Here is a 22,240-nt window from a genome sequence, read left to right as displayed (position 1 = left end):
GACAAAGCCATATTTTGCTTATTCTTAATATTTAACATCAGACATAAGTTACATTATTCACATATATACATGACAAATGGATGACTGCACATGCAAATGGATGATCAGATTCAGTTCCCTGGTAAACTGAGGTTGAAAGAAGTGACTGCTAAAAATAAATAAGTAAATAAATGCACACATGCAACCCAATTGTTTGAGCTTTATAGGAAACCTATGAGCATCCCAAAACACTGCTTTGGAAAGATTATCAAGAAAAAGGTAATCATTCCACTGAAATGACAGAGCTTCCATTTGTCACTTTGCTTTGTTTGAACAAAAAATTTATTTCTTCCTTCCTATTTCTTCCTTTAATCCTTCAAGAACTGCAACTCCTTGCAACATGTGTACACATAAAAAGTTGCAGTGACTATAATCAAGTCTCACACTACAAAAATTCAGTTGATTGCTTGTAAAGGTCAGGAAAAAGTCCTCCAGCTCTTCTCTCAGGACCAATACAGAATTTGCTTCATCATTAGTTGTCTTCTGTGATAGTAGAGATGAGCCAGTGCAGGATTGCACTCCTGGAGAATGGACTGGTGCTCCCAGTGAGCACAAAGCACCCTCACAGATGTGTAGTGGTCTACTCCCACAACTGGAGTGCTGCAATGGAGGAATACAAGCTTTTTAGGAAGGACAGGATGGGAAGATTAGGAGAGGGAGTTGTTCTTTGTGAGACAACAGCTGGCATGCATTGAGCCCTGCCTAAGGATGGATGAGGAGCCACTTGAGAGCTTATGGGTAAGGATTAAAGAGCAGACCAATATGGGTGACATTATAGTTGGTGTCTGCTATGGGCTGCCTGCTCAGGAAGAACAAATGGATGAAGCCCTCTACAGACAGATAGGAGCAGCCTTGCATTTGCAGGCCCTGGTCCTCATGGGGGATTTCAACCACCCCAATATCTGCTGGGGGGACAACACAGCAGGACATAAGCAATCCAGGAGGTTCCTGGAATGCATTGATGATAACTTCCTCCTCCAAATGATGAGGAGCCAACAAGGAGAGGTGCCCTGCTGGACCTCACTCACCAACAACAAGGGGCTTGTTAGGAATGTGAAGGTCAAAGGCAGCCTTGGATGCAGCGACTATGAGATGGTGGAATTCAGGATCCTAAGGGCAGGGAGGAGGGTGAAAAGCAAGCTCACAACCCTGGACTTGAAGAGAGCAGACTTTGGCCTCTCCAAGGATCTGCTCGGAAGAGTCCTGTGGGATAAGGCCCTGGAGGGAAGAGGGGGCCCAAGAAAGCTGGTTAATATTCCAGGATCACCTTCTCCAAGCTCGAGTGGTCCATCCCAATGAATATGAAGTTAAGCAAAAATGCCAGGAGGCCTGCATGGATGAACAAGGAGCTTCTAGCAAAACTCAAACATGAAAAGGAAGTACACAGAAGGTGGAAGCAGGGACAGGTAATGTGGGAGGATGTGGTGGGTTGACCTTGGCTGGCTGCCATACCCTCACCCAGCTGCACTCTCATTCCCCCTCAATAGGATGAGAGGAGGAAGCAAGATGGAAGAGCTTGTGGGTCAAGATAAAGACAGGGAGATCACTTACCAATTACCATCATGGGCAAAACAGACTTGACTTGGGGAAAATTATTTTTAATTGTCAATAAATTACATTTGAGTAGGATAGTGAGAAACAAAAGACTAAAACCACCTTCCTCTCACCTACCTCCTTCTTCCCAGGCTCAACTTCATTCCTGACTCCTCTACCTCCTCCCTGTCCCCATCACTCTGAGCAGCACAGGGAGGGATGGGGAATGGGGGTTGTGGTCAGTTCATAACAGTTCTTCTCTGCTGCTCCTTCCTCCTCACTTTTCCCCTGCTCCGGCATGGAGTCCCTCTCACGGGCTGTAGCTTCCTTCAGGGCATATCCACCTGCTCTGGCTGGGATCTTCCATGGGCTGCATTGTTGATATATCTTCCCCCCGGCATTCTTCACTGACCTTGGTGTCTACATGATTTTTTTGTTGTTGTTTTTAAAACCACACTTTTTTCTCACTTTTCTCTCTCACAACTGCTGTGCAGTGTTTTTTATCCTCTGTTAAATAGGTTACCACAGAGGTGCCATCAGCTTTGTTGATTGGCTGAGCTTTGGCCAGTGGTGGGTCTGTTCTGGCTCTGTCTGGCACAGGGGCAGCCCGTGGTCTCTTCTCACAGAGGCCACACCTGCCACCCACCCACCACCACAACCTTGCCACATAAACCCAATACAAGGGAATATAGAGACACTGTCTGAGCATGCAGAGACACAGTTAGGAAAGCCAAAGCCCACTTGGAGTTGAATCTGATGAGGGGCATCAAGGGCTTCTATAAGTACATAGGTGACAAAAGGAAGACTAGAGAAAATGTGGGCCCACTGCTGAATGAGATGGGGGACCTGGTGACACAGAAAATAGAAAAGACTGAAGTACTGAATGCCTTCTTTCCCTCAGTCTTTACTAGCAAGACTGGCCTTCAGGAATCCCAGGTCTCAGACACCAGGGGGAAAATGTGGAGCAAGGAAGATGTACCCTTGGCGGAAAAGGATCAGGTGAGGGAATACTTAAGCAATCTGGACATAAGTCCATAGGCCCTGATTGGATGCACCCACAAGTGCTGAGGGGGCTGTCTGATGTCATTGCAAGGCCACTCTGGATAATCTTTGATCAATCATGGTGATTGGGAGAAATGCCCAAAGACTGGAAGAAAACAAATGTCCCTCCTATCTTCAAGAAGGACTCAGGGAACTACAGTCTGGTCAGCCTCACCTCAATCCCTGGGAAGGTGATCAAGCAGCTAATCCCGGGAAACATTTCCAGGCACATGAAGGACAAGAAGGTGATTAGGAATAGTCTCCAAGGATCCACAAGCTTCTATGATGAAGTGACTGACTTGGTAGATAAGGAGAGAGCAGTGGGTATCATCTACCTTGACGTAAGGCATTTGTCACTGTCTCCCATCACATTCTCATAGACAGGTTGCTGATGTATGGGCTAGATGAGCAGGTGGGTTCAAAACTGACTGAATGGCTGGGCCCAGAGAGTGGCGGTCAGTGGCACAAAGTCTAGTTGGAGGCCAGTAACTAGTGGTGTACCCCAGGGGTCTATACTGGGTCTAGTGGAGTGAGACCCAGATCAGCCAAGGAACCATTTCATGGTAAAGAAATAAGCTTAAGAAAGCAAGAACACTTCTAAAACAAAAATTAATCCAAAAATCTGTCATTAATGATTAATACATCTGTTAGCAGGAAAACTGCATGCTGACTACACATCTGTGAAGGGTCTAGAGCACAAGTCTTATGAGGAGCATCTGAGGGAACTGGGGTTGTTTAGCCTGGAGAAAAGGAGGCTGAGGGGAGACCTTATTGCTCTCTACAACTACCTGAAAGGAGGTTGCAGCGAGGTGGGTGTCGGTCTCTTCTCCCAGGTAACAAGTGATAGGACAAGAGGAAATGGCCTCAAGTTGTGCCAGGGGAGGTTTAGACTGGATATTAGGAAAAATTTCTTCACCGAAAGGGTTATGGAGCATTGGAACAGGCTGCCCAGGGAAGTGGTTGAGTCGCCATCCCTGGAGGTATTTAAAAGACGTGTAGACGTGGTGCTTAGGGACATGGTTTAGTGGTGGACTTGGCAGTGTTAGGTTAACGGTTGGACTTGATCTTAAGGGTCTTTTCCAACCTATACGATTCTGTGATATTTTATGGAATAGTTTATAACTGCTAGTGATTCAAATTTGTGACTTCCACTACCTTTGCAGCCATCAACACCAAGGCAAGGACCAAAAAAATTTTGCAAGAACAGAAAATGTTTAATTTTCAAAATGCATCTGATATCGATATGGGGTTTTGAAAACTACAGAAGATATTTATTCTGATTAGCATAAACCAAGACAAATAAACATCAACAGTATTATATTGAGACGTCAGCAACTTGAGGCAAAGGGGAAATTCTGTGCAAGACTCATATCAGAATTTAAATCCTTTAAGAGAGCCCTGCTATGACCAGTCTCCAAGAATGAGCCACTGATTAACTCTGGTTTTATTCAGATACTGTACACACTAAACAGAAGTTTTTGAACTTGTTTGATCAAACTATTTTGCTCCATTTTCAGAAAGTATGTCTCGTTTCACAGTTGACTAAGTCTTACCCTATTCCAAGGGATGTTATACATATGCAAAGAAATGGAGGTAACTTGCCAATAGAAGTGCCAATTAACACTACTACAGTTAAAAATTACGCTTTCTAATATTCTCTTTTCAGATGGTTCAAGTCAGCAAGGAATGGATTGCATTATTAAATAAATCAGAAATACGGTATTTTTTATTCTAGAAGGTTGGTTGTTTTTTTTTTAAACGAAAAAAAATGTTTCTGTATTCCAAGCAGTCTAACAGCAGTTATTCAAATAAAAGCTGTTATTCCACACTATTGGAAGAAACCTTGATCATTAAAGTATCTATTAGGATAACAAGTCACATGATTTATTCTTGTACAACATGAACATAACCTGTTCAAATTCTTATACCATAGCCCTCAGAAAAGCTTCATTCCTAGAATAAGGAAATTACTACAGTTCAGGACAGTACTGTTACTATGTCCAAATAAAATTTCTTTTAAAAGTTAGGAACTATGAGTCTTGTCTCTGAACTACTGAGTTCCAAGGCAACTAAGTGGGGATCAACACAGTAAATTTATTTCCCAAGACATTGTTCATATGCTCTCACACGTGCCCAAACAAAGAACGGTACCTTTAGTGTTAACTTAACAGTAAGGACTTCCTAGAATTTGCATTTAATATGCAAGTAGCTTATATATATATATATATAAAAAGTACAAAATATCCATGGAAAAAGATTATCCAATTCTGCAACACAGAACTCGCATATGCGAACAGAGTCATTTCAATATATAGTCCTCTTATAATAGCATACACTCATACAGTTTGTAAAGGAGCATTAGTAAGTTTGGCCTTTGGGTCTACCTCGAAGAAGGAATAACTAAAACCCCCAAAACCAAGAAACCACTGATATAAGTACAGATATTCACTCCCCTCAACTTTTCAATATAGCTTGTTCTGCAGCACACTCCTCTGTTTCTGTTAATTACGGCATATAACTACTCCTTTAACCATCAACAGCTTTCCTTATGTTCTTCTCCAAATCCAAGCATAACTGGCATGAAAGGTAACATTATTCATATCAAACAGCACAAGGCTGGCAAATCAATCTGTTCTCTGAGAGCAGATAACAGCTGCAAGATAAGACATTGTGAGCAAGAACTTTACACCCACAGTGTAGTGACAGCTACTTTTAACAGACAGGAGAACCATAGTTATAATTGTTATATTATAGAGAAGAAAACCATCAAGTATCCTAAACAGAGAAGGCTGCAAATTTATTATGAAGACTAGTTATGAAAAACCTCATAAAAACCACAAACAAGAAACCCTCTTTGCAACAAAGTATCTCTGCTCACTATGTGCCATATTTCCTTGTTTTTATTAATACCTTACAGTTTTGTGGAAATAATTACACTACAAAGCCATTTTACATAAAGCTACTAAGATAGGCAGACTTCTAGTAATAGTTCTCATGTAGTAACAATTTGTTCCTATGACTCAAGATTACTATTTCTCCAAGGATAACAGAAGTAGCAACACGGATCGAGATCTGTTCAGGTATATACACCAGAATACAAAGTCTGTGACCAAACAGGTTTCTACTAAAGCTATAGATATATATTTAATATTACAGTACTTTTGATTTTTACCACCATGCTTGAACCTCAGTTCTTGTTTACATAAATATGTTGTGGACTGAGGCTCTCTGGTTATTTCCTCTAATACTTATCTTCCCATATTCCCAAAAATCAGTTGAGAAACACACTCCTGCATAGGAAAAAAAGACACTCATAAATGAAGAGACAAGCCAAAACAAGGAAGAGGAATCCATTTCAATCTAATAGCTGTATAGTCCCATCCTGACACACTTATTCAGGCATTCAAATAATTTTATTTGATAAAAGTCATCCCACTACCTAAACAGTAAGTTTGCAATACAAATGCAAACTCCAGTAGAGCATGTAACAAAACAAATCGGGGGGACGGGGAGACACACTTAAGGGAAATGCTTGTTATTGATCAATTTAATTCAATTTACAGTATAACCAAAAAAGCTGAAAAATCTTACTCCAAGAAATAGCAGCCAAACATGATTAAGTCATAAAACTCTTTATATGACTGACTTAGCTTAAAGGGGGGGAGCTGACGAAAACATGTGCAAGGTAACTAAATTTCTATATAAAATTTAAACACATCAAGCTCTCACGTATATTTTTATTGATATAAACGACCAAGAAAAACATTGCTTAGTTTAAACAGACTCTGAACTGCTGTTCTTCCACTTAAGGGGCATCAGCTATGTGGGATCACCACAGCAGGGATTCTGGAGAGGGGAAAAAAAAAAAAAAAGGTCGTGTGACCCCAAGAACTTTTTCCATTAATAAAGGGAGAGTCAACTCACAATTTATGCTTTCATGATTTCTTTGCATTCCTGTCATACAACAATGAGAAGTTCTAGTTTCCTTCCAGTTTGCCCCACATACCAGTTACTACAAAAAGGCCAATCTACTAACAGCCAAATTCAGTTTTGTGAAACTCAGCACCTTTCAGAATCTATTTGAAGGAAGCAACACTCATAGTATTAACTGCACAAATAAAGATTTTGTTGATCTCTGCTTTCTAGAAAGTGTACAACTTTCACACAAGCAATTTAATCTCATGAACTAAGCCTTGAGTGATGTTTTATTGTGTCACTGGCATTCTACTACAGGATAAGAATAAAGAGTTCATATCTTAAAAAAAACAAACTCACAGCATTAACAGAAGCATTGTTGTCCTATTTCACATAAACCTAAATCCTTTTTAAGCTGAATTATCAAGTCCACCTAAGTAAGGTCTATTCTTCTATTAGAGATTAATAGTTCTATCAGTTTGAGATTAAAATGATAGCATTACACTTATGAACAATACTTCAAAATGCTATTTGGCCTCAAACTTTAGTGTTTTAGCTTACCATTTCAATAGGAGTCAAACTACTCATGCTCTAATACAACTATATTAACTAGTTCAAAAAGATGTTCTTGTATATCAAATTTTACTCCTCACCTTCTGAAAATCCACGACAAAGGCAAAAATAAATTATCTCTAGTCTCAAAGCGTTCATACTTTTGAAATTTCTTACTTCTACTAGCAATAATTAATATTAAAACAATCATCCTCTAATGAAGACAAACATACTCATGGAACCCTATTAATCTTTGACTGTCGAGTCAAATTAACATAGACTAGCCTTGCAACTATGTCCAGCAAATAGTATCAGAGGTACTATTATAGTAGCACATGCAGATAAGGCAAAGCAAGTATTGTTCTTTAAGTTTTCCAACTGCCTACCTCTCCCATAAGCTTTAACAGAAAATAACACCCCCACTCAATATAGGCCTCTGACATTGAGTGAATGCTTATTGCCTAGTGGCTTCATCCTCCAGCTACACCTGATGCAAGCTTTCAACTAAAACTGAATGATTACCATCCAACAATTAAAATAGAATTCTACAACAGCACAGCATCAGTTGCTACTGAAGTCACTATGACAGGTTTTTAACACTATTTTAGCAAACTAGTATTTATAATCATAATCCAAATTAATTAGGACCAAAAAGCCAGCAGCGTGGGGCATTAAATAGCAGAACACTAGAAGTTGAGTATGTGAATCAGGGGTCAAAGCTAAGTTCATACAGTGCTTTTGCTTTCCTATTATTGGTAATAAATGAAGATAATATGAATTCAAACAGCAAACTACTAGAAGATCCATTTAAAGATCAGTTACAACTACTGGATTGCCATTTCCAAGCCAAGTCCTCCTACATTAATTTAGTAAGGTCAGGTTGCTTTTTTTAAACATACAATAGAGACTTCATTAAAAGCTAAGTTCAGGTGCATCACAGGATTTTATTTTACTATTCAAAATACTGATATCCTCATTAAAATGAGATTAGTGATGTGCTTTACTTGCCAAGTTGTTTAGCTATCTAATTTCAGTTCATTCATTCATTACTCATTCAGTTATTGTCATACAAGCTACTAGAAATACACTGTGAAAACATGGTAGTTTGAAACAGAAGAGAGACATTGCTTTCTACTGTCCAAATTAAATTGGGACAACTCAAAGAAGAATAGTGAGGCCTCAGTTTCAGATGGGGTGAGAGAGTTTCCTGGAATTCATTAATTTCTACCATATAATGCTATGAAAAATTCTATAGCATAGTGGTGAAAAAGTAACTTGCATGCTATACTAAACCAATTGTATGCTCTCGCATGCCAGTTATGACACTTCATAACAACTTGCTATCATAAAGTATTTCAAAAAGCACGTATAACACCTGCGTGAATAATTCTATTGTTACTGAGCTGCCCAAAACAAACAGGACAAGTTAACTAATATAAAACAATCCAAACTATTTTGGTTTTACTCAAAGTAAGAATTTTCAGAGTCTAGCCAAAATAAAGTTAGCCAGATCTAGTTTTTCCCCACTTGATCATTATAGGATTAAAAAAAAAAGTTTTATTTAGTATTGATATGACCATGGAAGGACACAAATCCCTCACCCAAAAGATTAAGTAGATATAAGAAGGCTCCAGAAGTAATCAAGAAGTCTTTACAAAAGTATATACACATGCATATGTATATATATAAAAATCTTTTGAAAGCATCCACAAGGTACCGTAAGTGCAAGATACAGGCATTCAACTTGGACTAACAGCTATTAGTTTAGTACTAACCAAAACAATATCTAAAGTTTCGTGCACATGGTAGCACATCACATCCTTGAGGGTGTTAGTTTGATATTCTAAGGAAACTTTATCTTAGTTACTTGACAAGCATTGTGTAACATATCTAGGTATCAAAACTTCACATGTGCATGTATTTCATTACATTTGCTAAGACACATTCTTATGCTCCATAGTGTTTGCTACTGCACTGTTTAGAAATAAAAAAAAATTCTTCATCATCTATGCCACCATTTGGATTTCCCGAGTTTAGTTCGTGTGTCCCCCCCCCATTATACCACTAAGTATAAATACTTTTTACCAAATAACCCATTTATATTTTGGAACCTAAAACATCCAAGGAGAGCAAGTACTTGTAATTGCAAAGTCCTTTTCATTGAGCAGAAATATTCTATAAATAGCCATCATAACAAGGAAGTTGAAGCTGAAGCATTACAACCTCATGACATTCACTTTAACAAGACTAGTATTTCTTGAGTGCTTAGGATTGGATGAAACCATTTGGCATACAATTTTTGTCAAACAGTTTAAAAATAAGATTACAGCATCTGAAGACAATAGAAGAAAACGTTGTTTCCTTGTCATTTCAATTAGTGACAATCTTAATCAACCCTTGCAGTAGTCCTAACTTACCAAAGTGTTATTTCTAGTAGTGATATCAATTCAGACATAACCTCCTGAAGCAAAGCTTTCAAATATGTGCTTCTCCACTGGTACACAGAAGTCTTCTCTTGTTGATTAGTAGTTGGTAGAGCCAACACATGAAATCAACATTTCCGCAGAAATTTTATTTTTAGGAAAGTTAAAAGTTTTTGTCACAGTTTTACAAGCCACTACTATCATAGAGATCATAATTATTATTGGGGGCAGGAGGACAACAAACAAGTCAGTTATGTAGTTTAGTACACTTGCATCTTCACTCCTCCCTTCCCCTGTAGCTCCACAATGAAACTAACTTTTATAGAATTCTGAATTTTTTTGCTTTACATTCAATCACTTCTGAAGCTATAAATGGCACTTGAGGCAAGAATGACTTCAGAAACTGAGGGTGGAGTCAGACACACCTGTACAGATCCACCCCTCATTACAAGAGGTTAGAGAGAAAACATAACAGAAGAAATAACCCCTACTAACAGAGAGGTGTAAAGTCAAAGACTAATCTAACAGTTACAGAAAGGTTTTACAGGTCAAGGATTTTAAATATAAATATCTTTTCACAGAAGAAAGAAGCTAGTTTGTGTGCCTTACTACTATTGCCTTTGTATTCCAGCAGTATCTTAGCTATTAAGTATATACAAACTTTTGGTCCGATTTTAAAGTATAAAAGCATCAAATAAAGTCAACTCACGTTTTACAGCTAAAAAGCTAGCAATAACTTTATTATTTAACACCTACAAGACCAGACTCCTACTGCGTGAGGGGCAGTGCCCACAGAAGACAGCCCCTATCCCAGAGCAGTGACAATCTAGCCAGACCGCAGAAAAACAGAAGGCAAGGGACAGGAGCAGGCGGCTTCAGGAAGCAGCACACACGTCTTTGCCAGACCGATGCCTAGTTCAAACCCATCCTTCCCCCGTCCTGCCTCGCAGTTCAGCATCCCCAAGGCTGCTACCGCGGAGATGAGCTCGCTCACCCATTTTCTGAAGGGGCCATTAGGCGAAGAACTACTGTGCTGTCAGCCAGTGTACCCGGGAAGGACAGTCATAGTTTAAGTCCGAAGCGACGCCCGGCCGAAGCGGAGACAGGGCCTGGGGTGGGGGGAAGAGGAAGGGGGCTGCCACTGGCGGGTACCGCCCAGAAAAAGGAAGGGGGAAGGACTGCTGCCCGGGGAAGCGGGCGGTGTCCATCAGGGGCCAGCTCTTCCACCGACGGGCACTCACCTGCCTGCCGCGCTCTCCCCACCCAGTAGCTGCAGCAACGCCGCCACCGCCACGATTCCTCCGATTCCTCCCACCGCCACGGACCCACCAAGCCAAAGGCGGCGCCCCTCAGGGCAGCGTGAAATAGCAGTCGAGGGGCCCAGGCGCGCATAAGGAGCAGGGGCCTAGCAGCCACCTCTCTTTCTCATCGGTGAGGGCCGGTCCCTGACCCGTCTCCCCAGCTCCTCATCCCTCCAGCAGGCTCCAGACAGCCCCAACTGCCTCACCAGCTTCTACATGGGCTCAACCCCTACCTGACAGTAGCATCCCTCAGAAACACCCAAGCCAGGACCCACAATCCCAACGCCTCAAACACACTCCCTCACTCACTTCCTCAGACTAATGTCCCCACCACCATCTTGCCCACGGTGCGCACGCAGGCGCAACCGAGAAAACCCTGGCTTCTGCAGCGGAGGCGCGCATGCGCGAGGGCCTTAACTCCTCTGCTCCCTTCTCTTAGCACACACCTGCTGCGAGGGGTGGGCCGCAGCGGAGGTGGGTGTGGCAGGGTGGCTGTTACCCGTCACTGCTTTCGCGGCTCCTGGCTGTGGTGTGGGGCTGGAGCAGGTGCTGAGTGCGGCAAGCTCCTTTCCCACAGGGAGATCTGAAGGTACGCATTGCTGTGCTGTGCTGGCAGGGCAAAGCTGCTAGATGGCGAGAGCCCTAAACAGTAATCAAATAGGAACAGCATGTACTGGGTCTGGCTGGGATGGAGTTAACTTTCTTCATAGCAGCCTGTATGGTGCTGTGTTTTGGATTTGTGGCTAAAACAGTGTTGATAATGCACCAGTGTTTTAGCTATTACTGAATAGTCCTTGCACAGCGTCAAAGCTTTCTCTGTTTCTCACTTTACCTACCCCACTCCCCTGCCCCCAGCGAGTGGGCTGGGGGTGGGCAAGAGGTTAGGAGGGGACACAGCTGTGACAGCTCACCTGAATTGGCCAAAGGGATATTCCATACCAATAACCTCAAGCTCAATTAAAAAAAACCAAACACACACACACACAAAAAAAACCCAAAGAAACCACAACAGCAACAAAACAATGGCGGGGGGGGGGTGTGTATTCTACAGTAGCTGTTGGTCAGAAACTGGCTGGGCATCAGCCTGCTTGTGGGAGGTTGTGAGTGATTGCCTTCTGATTCTCTCCCCATGAAAGACAAGATGCTAACTGCAATATGACTTGCTTAGAAGAATGAACACGACCTGAGACTATGAGCTTTTACCTCGGGGTCAATATGACCCAAAGACGCAACCTAAGCCAGCTCTTGCCAGCTAAGAACACCCCATACCAACGACAAAACAATAGAAGATTAACCCTTCAGTGGAACCAGGCATATAACCACGGCCAGAACTGCAATCGACCAGAATCCAGGATAAACCTCCCACACCTGCATGGGACATCGGTTTAGAACAATGAGGATTAACACACCACTGACCATACGTCTGTACCACCTGCGTGGGACAAGCATGTACTGATCCCGCATGGGAGAAGTATATACCGATTATGCGAGCAATAGTAACTGATTAGCCCACCCCTTAACATGAGTAACTTGATTGGTCTACACAACTGTATTGTAACATATATAAACCCTGCTTTCCTCTGTATTGGGGTCCCCCATGCATTAGGCTGGGGCACCACTACGTGCATAGCTAAAATATAAAAGAATAAATTCCTGTGGTAATTCTATGCTAAACGTCCTTGCCTCTCTCCTCGGACGGTGAAGAACTGACTTTTACACCCCCATCCTGCTGCAGGAATGAGTAGCTGGTGGGTGCTTAGTTGCTGGCCAGGATCAACCCACCACGCAGCAAAACATAAGTAATCCCTGAAGGGTTGCCTGACTTGGTTAGGGAGAATGAAGTACTGTAAGGTGGAGGACAGATAGGCTACAAAAAGCCAATTCGCTCTGGCAGAAAGAGATGTGTACACACATGCAATGACGTATGGAAGCTGAAGGGTGCCTACATTGAGATTTATCATAGTGTATCCCCTCTCTCCACATATTGGAACCCTCCTCCAGCAGTCAGTCCAGCAGGTCAGTGAGAAGAGAGGAATGGAGCAATACTTTTCAGTGTTTGCATGCTTATACTCCAGTACATATTGTAATAATTATATCCATATTAAGCCTTAATATCTGTGAAATTCAAATAAATATGGCAGATAATACAGTTTGCTGTTTGGATAGGACATGGTTTTGGACACCCTGGGTAAGATTCATTTCAGGCATCTGAAGTCACATCAAAGATACCCCATGGGGTAATTCATCTAACTTATTTTAGACATTTAAGATAAATTACCCTCTAGAGTTACCTGGTTTTTTCCACTAATTATAAAGGGAGTCTAGATGGACCAACTTAGACTTAAATGTCTAATTTTTAATTGAAAACATATGAATCATCTCATATGTCAGTACATAATACAATACAATAATGCAAGAAATTAATGCAAATAATAAAAGTCAAAAACATTTAGCAAGCTATCCAAGTATCTACACAAGTAGGTGATCTTGTGTAAAGGACATAACTTTTGTAATTTGAAATTTTGACATTTCTGGTTGTTACTATCATCAGTGTACTCTCAGTTGTGTGATTTTTATCTGAGATGCTGCTACTGTTTCCTTGGAAAAAAAGCTCTGGTGTCTGAATTACCAGATCTAAGCCAGATATAACTCCATTTAAACTAATGTGTCAGTATCAGTGAGGTCAAATGGCTACACCCATGGCCATCTCTACACTAGGTATTCATTCTTTCTGAAAGTCTATCATCATTAGTCCACTGGTAGTAACAGTATTTACAGTGCTGATGTAAACTTCCAGATAACCATAGTCTCTCTAAGCAGTATTGTTGTGGTTTAACCCCAGCCGGCAACTAAGCACCACACAGCCACTCACTCACTCCCCCCCAGCGGGATGGATGGAGAGAAAACTCGTGGGTTGAGATAAAAACAGTTTAATAATTGGAAAGAAACAATAATAAACTGTAAGGAAAATGAAAATAACAGAGAGAGAGAAATAAAACCCAAGAAAGACAAGTGATGCAAATGAAAAAAATTGCTCACCACCAACCAACAGATGCCCAGCCAGTCCCCAAGCAGCGGCCCCCCCCCCGCCAACCTCCCCCCTGCTTTTATTGCTGAGCATGACGTCATATGGTATGGAATATCCCTTTGGTCAGTTGGGGTCAGCTGTCTCAGCTGTGTCCCCTCCCAACTTCTTGTGCACCCCCAGCCTACTCGCTGGTGGGGTGGTGTGAGAGGCAGAAAAGTAAGCACTGCTCAGCAGTAACGAAAACATCCCTGTATTACCAACACTGTTTTCAGCACAAATCCAAAACATAGCCCCATACTAGCTACTATGGAGAAAATTAACTCTATCCCAGCCAAAACCAGCACAATCCCTGACTGCTTTCCCCTGGGCAGCTCTCAGGAGCAATATGATGGTTCCTTTAAGATGAAAAGGCGCTCTGGCTAACAGCCTGGATTGCATTCCTGAGGTGAATACCTCTGAGTCCTGGCTAGTGAAGGCAGCGTTTTAAACACCGCGTTGAACAGCCAATTCTCTCAAATACTGCTCCCCTCCTCCATCTCTAAACCTCCATGTCACAGTTCTGTCATTCCAACCGGGGGGGTGTGGGGGGGTGTGGGTGGTGGTGCTGTAGCTTTACTGTCACCGAAATCGGGAATCAAACTCCTTAACACCAATGTAGCATTAAGAAGCAGGCATTCTTTATTATGGCGCTGGATGCACGGGGGATCGTTCCACCTAGCATACATACCCCAAGTTACATCAACCAAAGCTTATATTGTCCGATTACATACATATGCATCAAATTTCCCAGAATGATCATGCATATTCATTCTATTTCCCATAACTAATTATCATATTTGCATGGTCATTACGCATGCATCCTTGAGCTCCAAGGGGCTTCCGTGGGGGTCTCTGGTGGTCCTTGGTGGTCGTACAGGTGTGTCCTTTAGTTGACCCCTTCTTATGGGCATGCACAATCCTACCTTGCTTATGTAACTTGCTTCCCTTCTTCATGGTGCATGGTCCCTAACAATGATTTGGCACCCTTACTCCTATTCTAACACAAACCAATTATTCTAACTACCCTCGACCTCATTGTCAAGATGGGCTGGGGCTGTACTGGGAGCATAGCAGCATGTCCGTACTACTCCTCGTCCTATTGTCTTTGGGCATAGTAGCATATCCATAGCCATAGATGTACAAACACAACATTAAAGTACTGTCTACCCCGCTCCTATCTCTATGTTGCTTAGTCATGTTGCTTATGTTGCTTAGTCTATGTTGCTTAGTCAAAAAAGAACAAACTAATCACTTCGATTACATCTGGTTACATTACCATTCCCAAAGAGAATAAATCACATTTCCATTTGCCCGGGCCCCTTTTAAGCATTGTGTCACCATTGTGTTACCACAAACCATATATATATTTTTTTTTTTTAAATAAAATAGAAAAGTATAGAAGTTGTTAGTAGCTAAGAAAGAATCATAGTTACAAGTGGAAATTAGTATATGGGAATTGTAGAATCTTCAAGGTAATAGATAATGCCTAAGTCAGATTAAAGGGGTACTGGCACTGCATACTTTACTGACAAGCATATGTTTCACTAACTAGCATCTCCTCAACGAATGCAAAGCTGTAACACTTCAAGGACTAATAACAGGAACATCCTCCTACAGGGAAGGTCGTAAAGATAAAGGGACACCACAACCATGAAAACGATGGGAGTCACAGTAACTAGGGGAAAGGTAAAGACGGCAGGGGGAAGATTGCGACCACCAACCCAACTGAGGGATGAAAGGACTACCCCCCCCCCCCCCCCTTGTGAGCATGCACAGTGAATTAAAAATCACACTGTGGCTTTAAATCAAAGTGGAGAAAATACAGACCAATGGAAGAAGAGGATGCTTAGTCAGTCTAATGATTATGTATTAGATAGGCGTGGTATGTTAACTTTCATGTATAAATGTTGAAGAGAATTACAGTAGGTGGGCTTGATTTGTGGAAATATTTCACCTTGCAGCCTGTGCAGAATAAAATGACGTCTCTTCTCTAAACATATTCTGTGTGTTTTGGGAGTTATTTTATAAAACGGGTAACAATTGGATATGGAGAAATTGCTCCCAGATGCATCATTTCTTGGGGGCTCAGTTGTACACTGTCCCCTCCTTGGTCTCACACTTGCAGTAACCACTGTCCTAATCTCTCTCCCAGCTTTTGCTCTTACAAGTCTGCCACACTCTGCAGCTCTGTCTGAGTGTAATCTTGCACTGATATTGTATGCTGCGGTGCCCCAGCGGGTCCTTTTGCTTTGTTAATAACTAAAGGGCACACAGGGACTGGTCTACCACTTTTGTCCTCGGACCCTTCAGTCTGTTCCTTGGTAGAGGAATCCCTGCTTCTGCTGTCCCCATAATCACGGGGGTAATTGACTGCTCAACCCCTATGCCCCCATTGCCCAGTGTGTGCCCTCTGTCCCTTCTCCTTTGCTTTTGCTTTCTTATACAAACTCTACAAATAAGGAGTTGGTTTGCCATCTGCTCCCCAGGCACTCCTGCCTGTATTAGTGCCAGAAACACCTCTTTCTGAGTAACCTTTCCCTTGAGTTGTTGCATTTGAAATGCTTCAGGCTCTGTCTCCTCTTTTTCACTCTGATAATCACCAAGTTGTCCTAGTGATAGAATAACATCCCCCACTGGTTTTCCTGCAGCAGCCCCTAGCAAGGAAATTATTGTCCCTTTCAAGGCAAATGGGGCACCCTCTAATATTCGGGTGTTCATGACGGGTGTAAAAGTTTCCATATCAGGACCTAAAGTTATGTGAATACACGCCTGGTCGTGCAGCCAGTTCCCGTAAATACTGACCAGCCTCAGCTATACTTTTCCAGGATGCTGATTTATCATCCCAGTCAGTAGGCAAGGGATACTCTACTTTTAAAGCTCCTGCAGGGAGTGGGATACATTACCCTGTGCTCCTCTTAGCCACTGGGTAATCATACGCTTTTGCGAGATGACACCCAAACACCTTAATTCTTTAGGATTTAAAAGTACAGTATTTCCTCCAAAGTCCCATACTCACAAGAGCCAGTGCGTCAGCCGTTCTCCTGGCTTTTGCTGGTATGCTTTTGCTAAATCTTGCAACTCAGGCTGTGTAAAATTGCACACCCAGACTGTGTGCTGGGATGCCCCCGGGAGCCCCTTTGCTTTGTGAATCACTAATGGCCAGACAGAAATGCTGTTGCCGCACTCATCCTCTAACCCCTCTGTCCACTCATCCTTACCAGAGAACCAAGGGTCCTTGTCCCACCATTCATCCTTCTGGCAAATAGCTCGTACCTCAGTGGTGCCCTTCCCAGACTGCTCCGTGCACCCCCCCTGCACTGCAGGTGTCTGCACCTGTGCTCACTGCCCAGGGTCTGCCGAGTGGAGCTGCACCTGCAGCGCTTTCAGTTCTTTTTGCATCAGCTCTAAATGCTGCCATGTCCATTTCAAGCATGTTAGCAAAAACCAAAGACAGTACAAATTTTCCTTTAATTTCCTTTCCCTAACCCCTGTTTGCTAAGACAACAGTAATACTTCATCTGGAGTGGAACAATCAGGCAATTCCTCCTCAATTTCCCAATCCACCAGGCAAACCACCTGGACTAAATGCCTTGTAACTACCCTCCACAGCTGTGTGTGGGGACCACTCAGGCACTCTGCTTCTCTCTTCATTGTTCTTTCTCCAGAAAGGCATGTCTCACAGGATCCTGCCAACTACACCAAATGTTTTACACCAGGAGTGCTGGTCTGTTATGATCCCAGTAAGAAAGGGACTCAGACTCTGTAAGGTATAATTGAAAATGCTATTTATTTGTGTATTGGGTTTACGTGGCAAGGTTTTAGTAGTGGGGGAGAGCTGCAGGGGTGGCCTCTATCTGAAGAGATAAAGGGCTGCCCCCATGTTAGAGCATATTCTAGCTGGCTCCAAAATGGACCCACTGCTGGCCAAAGCTGAGTCAGTCAGCGATGCTGATGGTGCCTCTGTGATAACATATTTAAGAAAGCGTAAAAAATGCTGTGCAGAAGCTGTGAGAGAGAGAAGAGTGAGAAAATGTGAGAGAAACAACCCTGCAGACACCAAGTTCAGTGAAGGAGGGGGAGGAGGTGCTCCAGGTACTGGAGCAGAGATTTCCCTGCAGCCCATGGTGAAGACCATGGTGAGGCAGGTTGTCCCCCTGCAGACCAAGGAGGTCCACAGTGGAGGACCCATGCCAGAGCAGGTGGATGTGCCCTGAAGGAAGCTGCGGCCCTGTGGAGAGCCCGTGCTGGAGCAGGTTTTCTGGCAGGAACTGTGGCCTGTGGGGGACCCACGCTAGAGCAGTCTGTTCCTGAAGGACTGTATCCTGTGGGTGGGACCCCATGCCAGAAGCAGGGGACAAGTGTGAGGAAGAAGGAGCAGCAGAGAGGAACTGTTATGAACTAACCACAACCCCCATTCCCCTTCCCCTGTGCCACTTGGGGGTGGAGAAGGTAGAAGAGTCAGGAGTATATTTGAGCCTGGGAGAAAAGAGGGGTGGGAGGAAGGTGGGGTGGTTTTAGTTTTGTTTTTGTTTCTCAACATCCTACTCTATTTTAATTGGCAATAAATTAGATTAATCTTCCCCAAAGTGAGTCTGTTTTGCCTGTGACGGTTATAGGTAAGTGATCTCCCTGTCCTTATCTCAACCCATGAGCTTTTTCATCTTATTTTCTCCCCCTGTCCTGTTGAGGAGGGGGAGTGATAGAGCTGCTTGGTGGGCACCTGGCAGCCAGCCAAGGTTAACCCACCACAATTTGAGCTAACACTATAAGGAGAGAATAATATAGATAATGCAGATCAATACCTGGCTTCGTGGCTGGTGTTGTTGCCAGGCCTTTGGTTGCCAGGCCTTTGGAATGTTGCCAGGCCTTTGGAATGATCATAGGACATTCTTTGACAAATACAGCCTATTGGGGAGAGATGGGATCCACGTTTCTAGAAGAGGTTGGAGAATCTTCACTAGCTGGCTGACTTAGTGAGTCGTGCTTTAAACTAACAAACTTGAGGGGTAGGGTCCAAAGCTGTGACACCTGCATATTCATAAGCAACAGGGTGGATGAGTGCACCTACCAGAGTAGTGAGGAATGCTCCCCAACCCTCTCCAAAGGCAAGAACCCTAAGTCCAGCCACCTCAAGTGCGTGTATACCAATGCACGTGGTCTGGGCAACAAACAGGAGGAACTGGAGCTCTGTGCCCAGTCTGAGAGTTATGATGTCATAGGAATCACAGAAACTTGGTGGGAAAACTTGCATGTCTGGAAGACCACAATGGATGGCTACAAGCTCTTTCGGAAAGATAGGAAGGGAGGAAGAGGAGGTGGAGTTGCACTTTATGTAAAAGAGAAATTTGAGTGTATGGAGGTGATCTATGGAGACCATGAAAGTTCTATTGAATGCCTTTGGATCAAGATTAGAGAGATCATCACCAAGGGAGATCTTATGGTAGGTATCTGTTACTGACCTCCCAATCAGAATGACGAGGCTGATGAAGCCTTACTTTGGCCGCTCAAGGAAGTCTCAGGCCAACGGAACCTGGTCCTCATGGGTGACTTCAACTACCCGGACATTTATTGGGAAAACAACACAGTGGTGCACAAGTCATCCATCAGGTTCCTGGAATGCATTGAGAACTGCTTCCTGCTACAGATGCTGGACATGCCAACTAGGAACAGCATATTGCTAGATTTACTGCTCACAAACTGACAAGACTTACTTGACAACATAACTACCAATGGTAGTCTTGGATACAGTGATCACAACATTGTGGAGTTTAATATCCTGCTGAGCACACTGAAGACCAGTAGTAGGACAAAGACCCAGGATTTTAGAAGAGTCAACTTCAATACGCTCAGAGTCCAGCTGCGAGGGATTCCATGGGAAGCATCCATGGAGGGCAAAGGAGCTTGTGACTGCTGCGAGTTATTCAAGAACAGCCTCCTGGAAGCACAAGAACAGTCCATCCCCTACAAAGGGAAAGGAAGAAGGTGGAACAAGAGACCACCCTGGCTTAACAAAGAGCTTTTGAATGTGCTTAAAAGCAAAGAAAGAAGCATACCGGCTATGGAAAGGCTACCAAATAGCCATTGAGGACTACAAGAATGCAGAGATGCATGCAGAGATGTACTGCATGCATCACTGTACATCCTGAGTGCATGCAGAGATGCGCTCAGGAAGGCTAAGGCTCAGCTAGAACTGAAATTGGCCAAAGATGTCAAGAACAACAATAAAGAGTTCTTCAGGTGCGTGAGCAGTAAGCAGAAGCACAGGGAAGACATAGGCCCATTGCTAAACAGGGCAGGGAAACTAGTCGCTAATACTGCTGACAAGGCAGAGGTTCTCTATACCTTCTTTGCCTCTGTCTTTATCAGCATAGCTGAACCCCAGATCACAGGATCAAGTAGCTACGACAACACATGTGTTGACCCACCAGCAGTGGAGGAAGGGCTGGTCTGCGGCCTCTTGCAAGGGCTCAACCCACATAAATCTATGGGCCCGGATGGAATCCACCCCAGGGTGTTAAGAGAAGTGGCTGACATTGTTGCAAGGCCACTGGCTATAATCTTTGAAAAGCCATGGAGATCAGGGGATATCCCTGATGACTGGAAGAGGGCAAATGTCATACCCATCTACAAGAAGGGCCCAAAAGAGGACCCAGGAAACTACAGGCCCATTAGTCCTACTTCAGTCCCTGGGAAAGTAATGGAATGAGTCCTCCTAGAAACTATCAAAAGCCAGATGAAGCAGGTGATTGGGAAAAGCCAGCACAGATTTACCAAGGGCAAATCATGCCAGACTAACCCGATCACCTTCTGCAACAAGATAACATCTTCTGTCGACGTGGGGAGAGTAGTGGATGTTGTTTACCTGGACTTCAGCAAAGCGTTCAACACTCTTTCCCACAGCCTTCTCCTAGACAAACTGGCAAGATACAGATTGGATGGGTGGTCTGCGAGATGGGTAGGAAATTGGCTAACAGGTGGCACTCAGAGGGTGGTGATCAATGTTTTTTACTCAGGCTGGCAGCCTGTCACAAGCGGGGTCCCCCAGGGATTGATACTGGGCCCCACGCTGTTCAACATCTTCATAAATGACCTGGATGATGGGATTGAAAGCACCCTCAACAAGTTTGCTGATGAGAATAAACTGGGTGGTGAGGTGGACACATCAGAAGGGAGAGTCATCTTACCTCTGTATGTTGTAGTAGTCACTTTAGCATTGGTATCAAGGCTTGCTGAAGTCTTAGGCCCCAAGAACTTTCACCTAGATCCACCGACCGTGCACTGAACTTTTACTTGGCTACATGAAGGAAGGCCCCCAAAATTGGTGCAAACCAGAAGGATAAGGAGGCTTCGACCTTAGCAGAAGCTGCAATCTTAGAGATAAGAGAAGAATCGGCCCGCCTAGAGACAATGAAAGGGCCCAATGAAGAATGGGAAGACCCCAGACCCTGATACTACTATTGGTCCGAACTGTCTCCTGAGGGGAGGGGAATTTAGATTGTAAGGGTATAATTGCCCAGGGATTTCTTTGTTCTGGGTCCCTCTCCGGAGGCACCCAGCTCAAGCTGTTTTCACCGCTGTACCAATAAATTCGTCTGGCGCACGTCGTATCAGAGACTCTGCTTTGGGAAACCTAGGGTCGAGCCAGAGGGGAGAGGAAGCACCCGAGAGTGAGTGTGTGTGTGAGCGAGGAGTCGAAAAGGGGCACCCGTCAGCTCCATGGAGCTGCCTGCTGCGAAGGGACTCAGGTCCTAGTAGTTAAAGTCTCCGGTGGTGTGTGTGCGACTCCCTGAATGGTGTGTGAGTGCTTGGGCAGCGGCTTCTCCTTTAACAGTTTGGTGACCCAGGTGGGACCCTAAGCCAGTGCCCTCGGATCCTCCCGCCTCCAAACATCCAACTGCCAGTAGCAGGTGAATGCACCTGGGACCTTTGGAATGGGAGGCTCTGACAGGTGAGTGTTAAAATTCCCTGAGCAGACTTGAGACTAGTGATCGGGGTGGTGTGTGGCCTGATCAGCGTAAACTGCAGAAGAAGAAAGACAGGGTGCGTGGCCTGGTCAGCATAAAGCGCACAAGAAGCAAAAGTTGGTGTGTGGCCTGACCAGCGTAAAACGCATATAAGTGAGACCCTGATACTAGGGAAAAAAAGAAGAAATGGAAAATGTACCTGGCGTGGAAAAGGGGATGCCCTAGGCCGAGGTCTTACAGAATTGGGAGAAAATTTATGGTACAGCAGAATTATCTAAAAAGCACGCAATCAAATTATACCAAGGTGAATGGCCGTTTATTACAAGAATGGATCCACACAAATTAATGTATTTAAGTCATGACTGGAGGATAGGTATCCATACCAAATGGATTACTGGTATGTAT

At 43.6% G+C, this 22,240-nt stretch overlaps 1 protein-coding gene across 9 annotated transcripts in view; it reads right to left on the bottom strand.

The window, feature by feature from the left end:
- LOC140651491 (adenomatous polyposis coli protein-like) overlaps nucleotides 1-22,240 on the bottom strand; it is a 176,898-nt gene that overhangs the window by 115,995 nt on the left and 38,663 nt on the right. Inside the window, exons 1-2 of one of the 9 annotated variants that reach the window (XM_072860985.1) lie at nucleotides 10,745-11,099; nucleotides 10,498-10,612 (exon numbers count right to left, since the gene is read on the bottom strand). The exons of 5 other annotated variants lie outside the window; for them this stretch is intronic. The gene's annotated coding sequence lies outside the window, so the exon portion shown is untranslated. 3 more of the 9 variants (XM_072860984.1, XM_072860981.1, XM_072860989.1) reach the window with 3 other exon arrangements.

This window comes from Ciconia boyciana, chromosome 4 (genome assembly GCF_034638445.1).
Source record: "Ciconia boyciana chromosome 4, ASM3463844v1, whole genome shotgun sequence".
Classification (NCBI taxonomy): Eukaryota; Metazoa; Chordata; class Aves; order Ciconiiformes; family Ciconiidae; genus Ciconia; species Ciconia boyciana.
The sequence above is the reverse complement of the archived record's forward strand: the minus strand, read 5'-3'. Positions and strand labels throughout refer to the sequence as shown.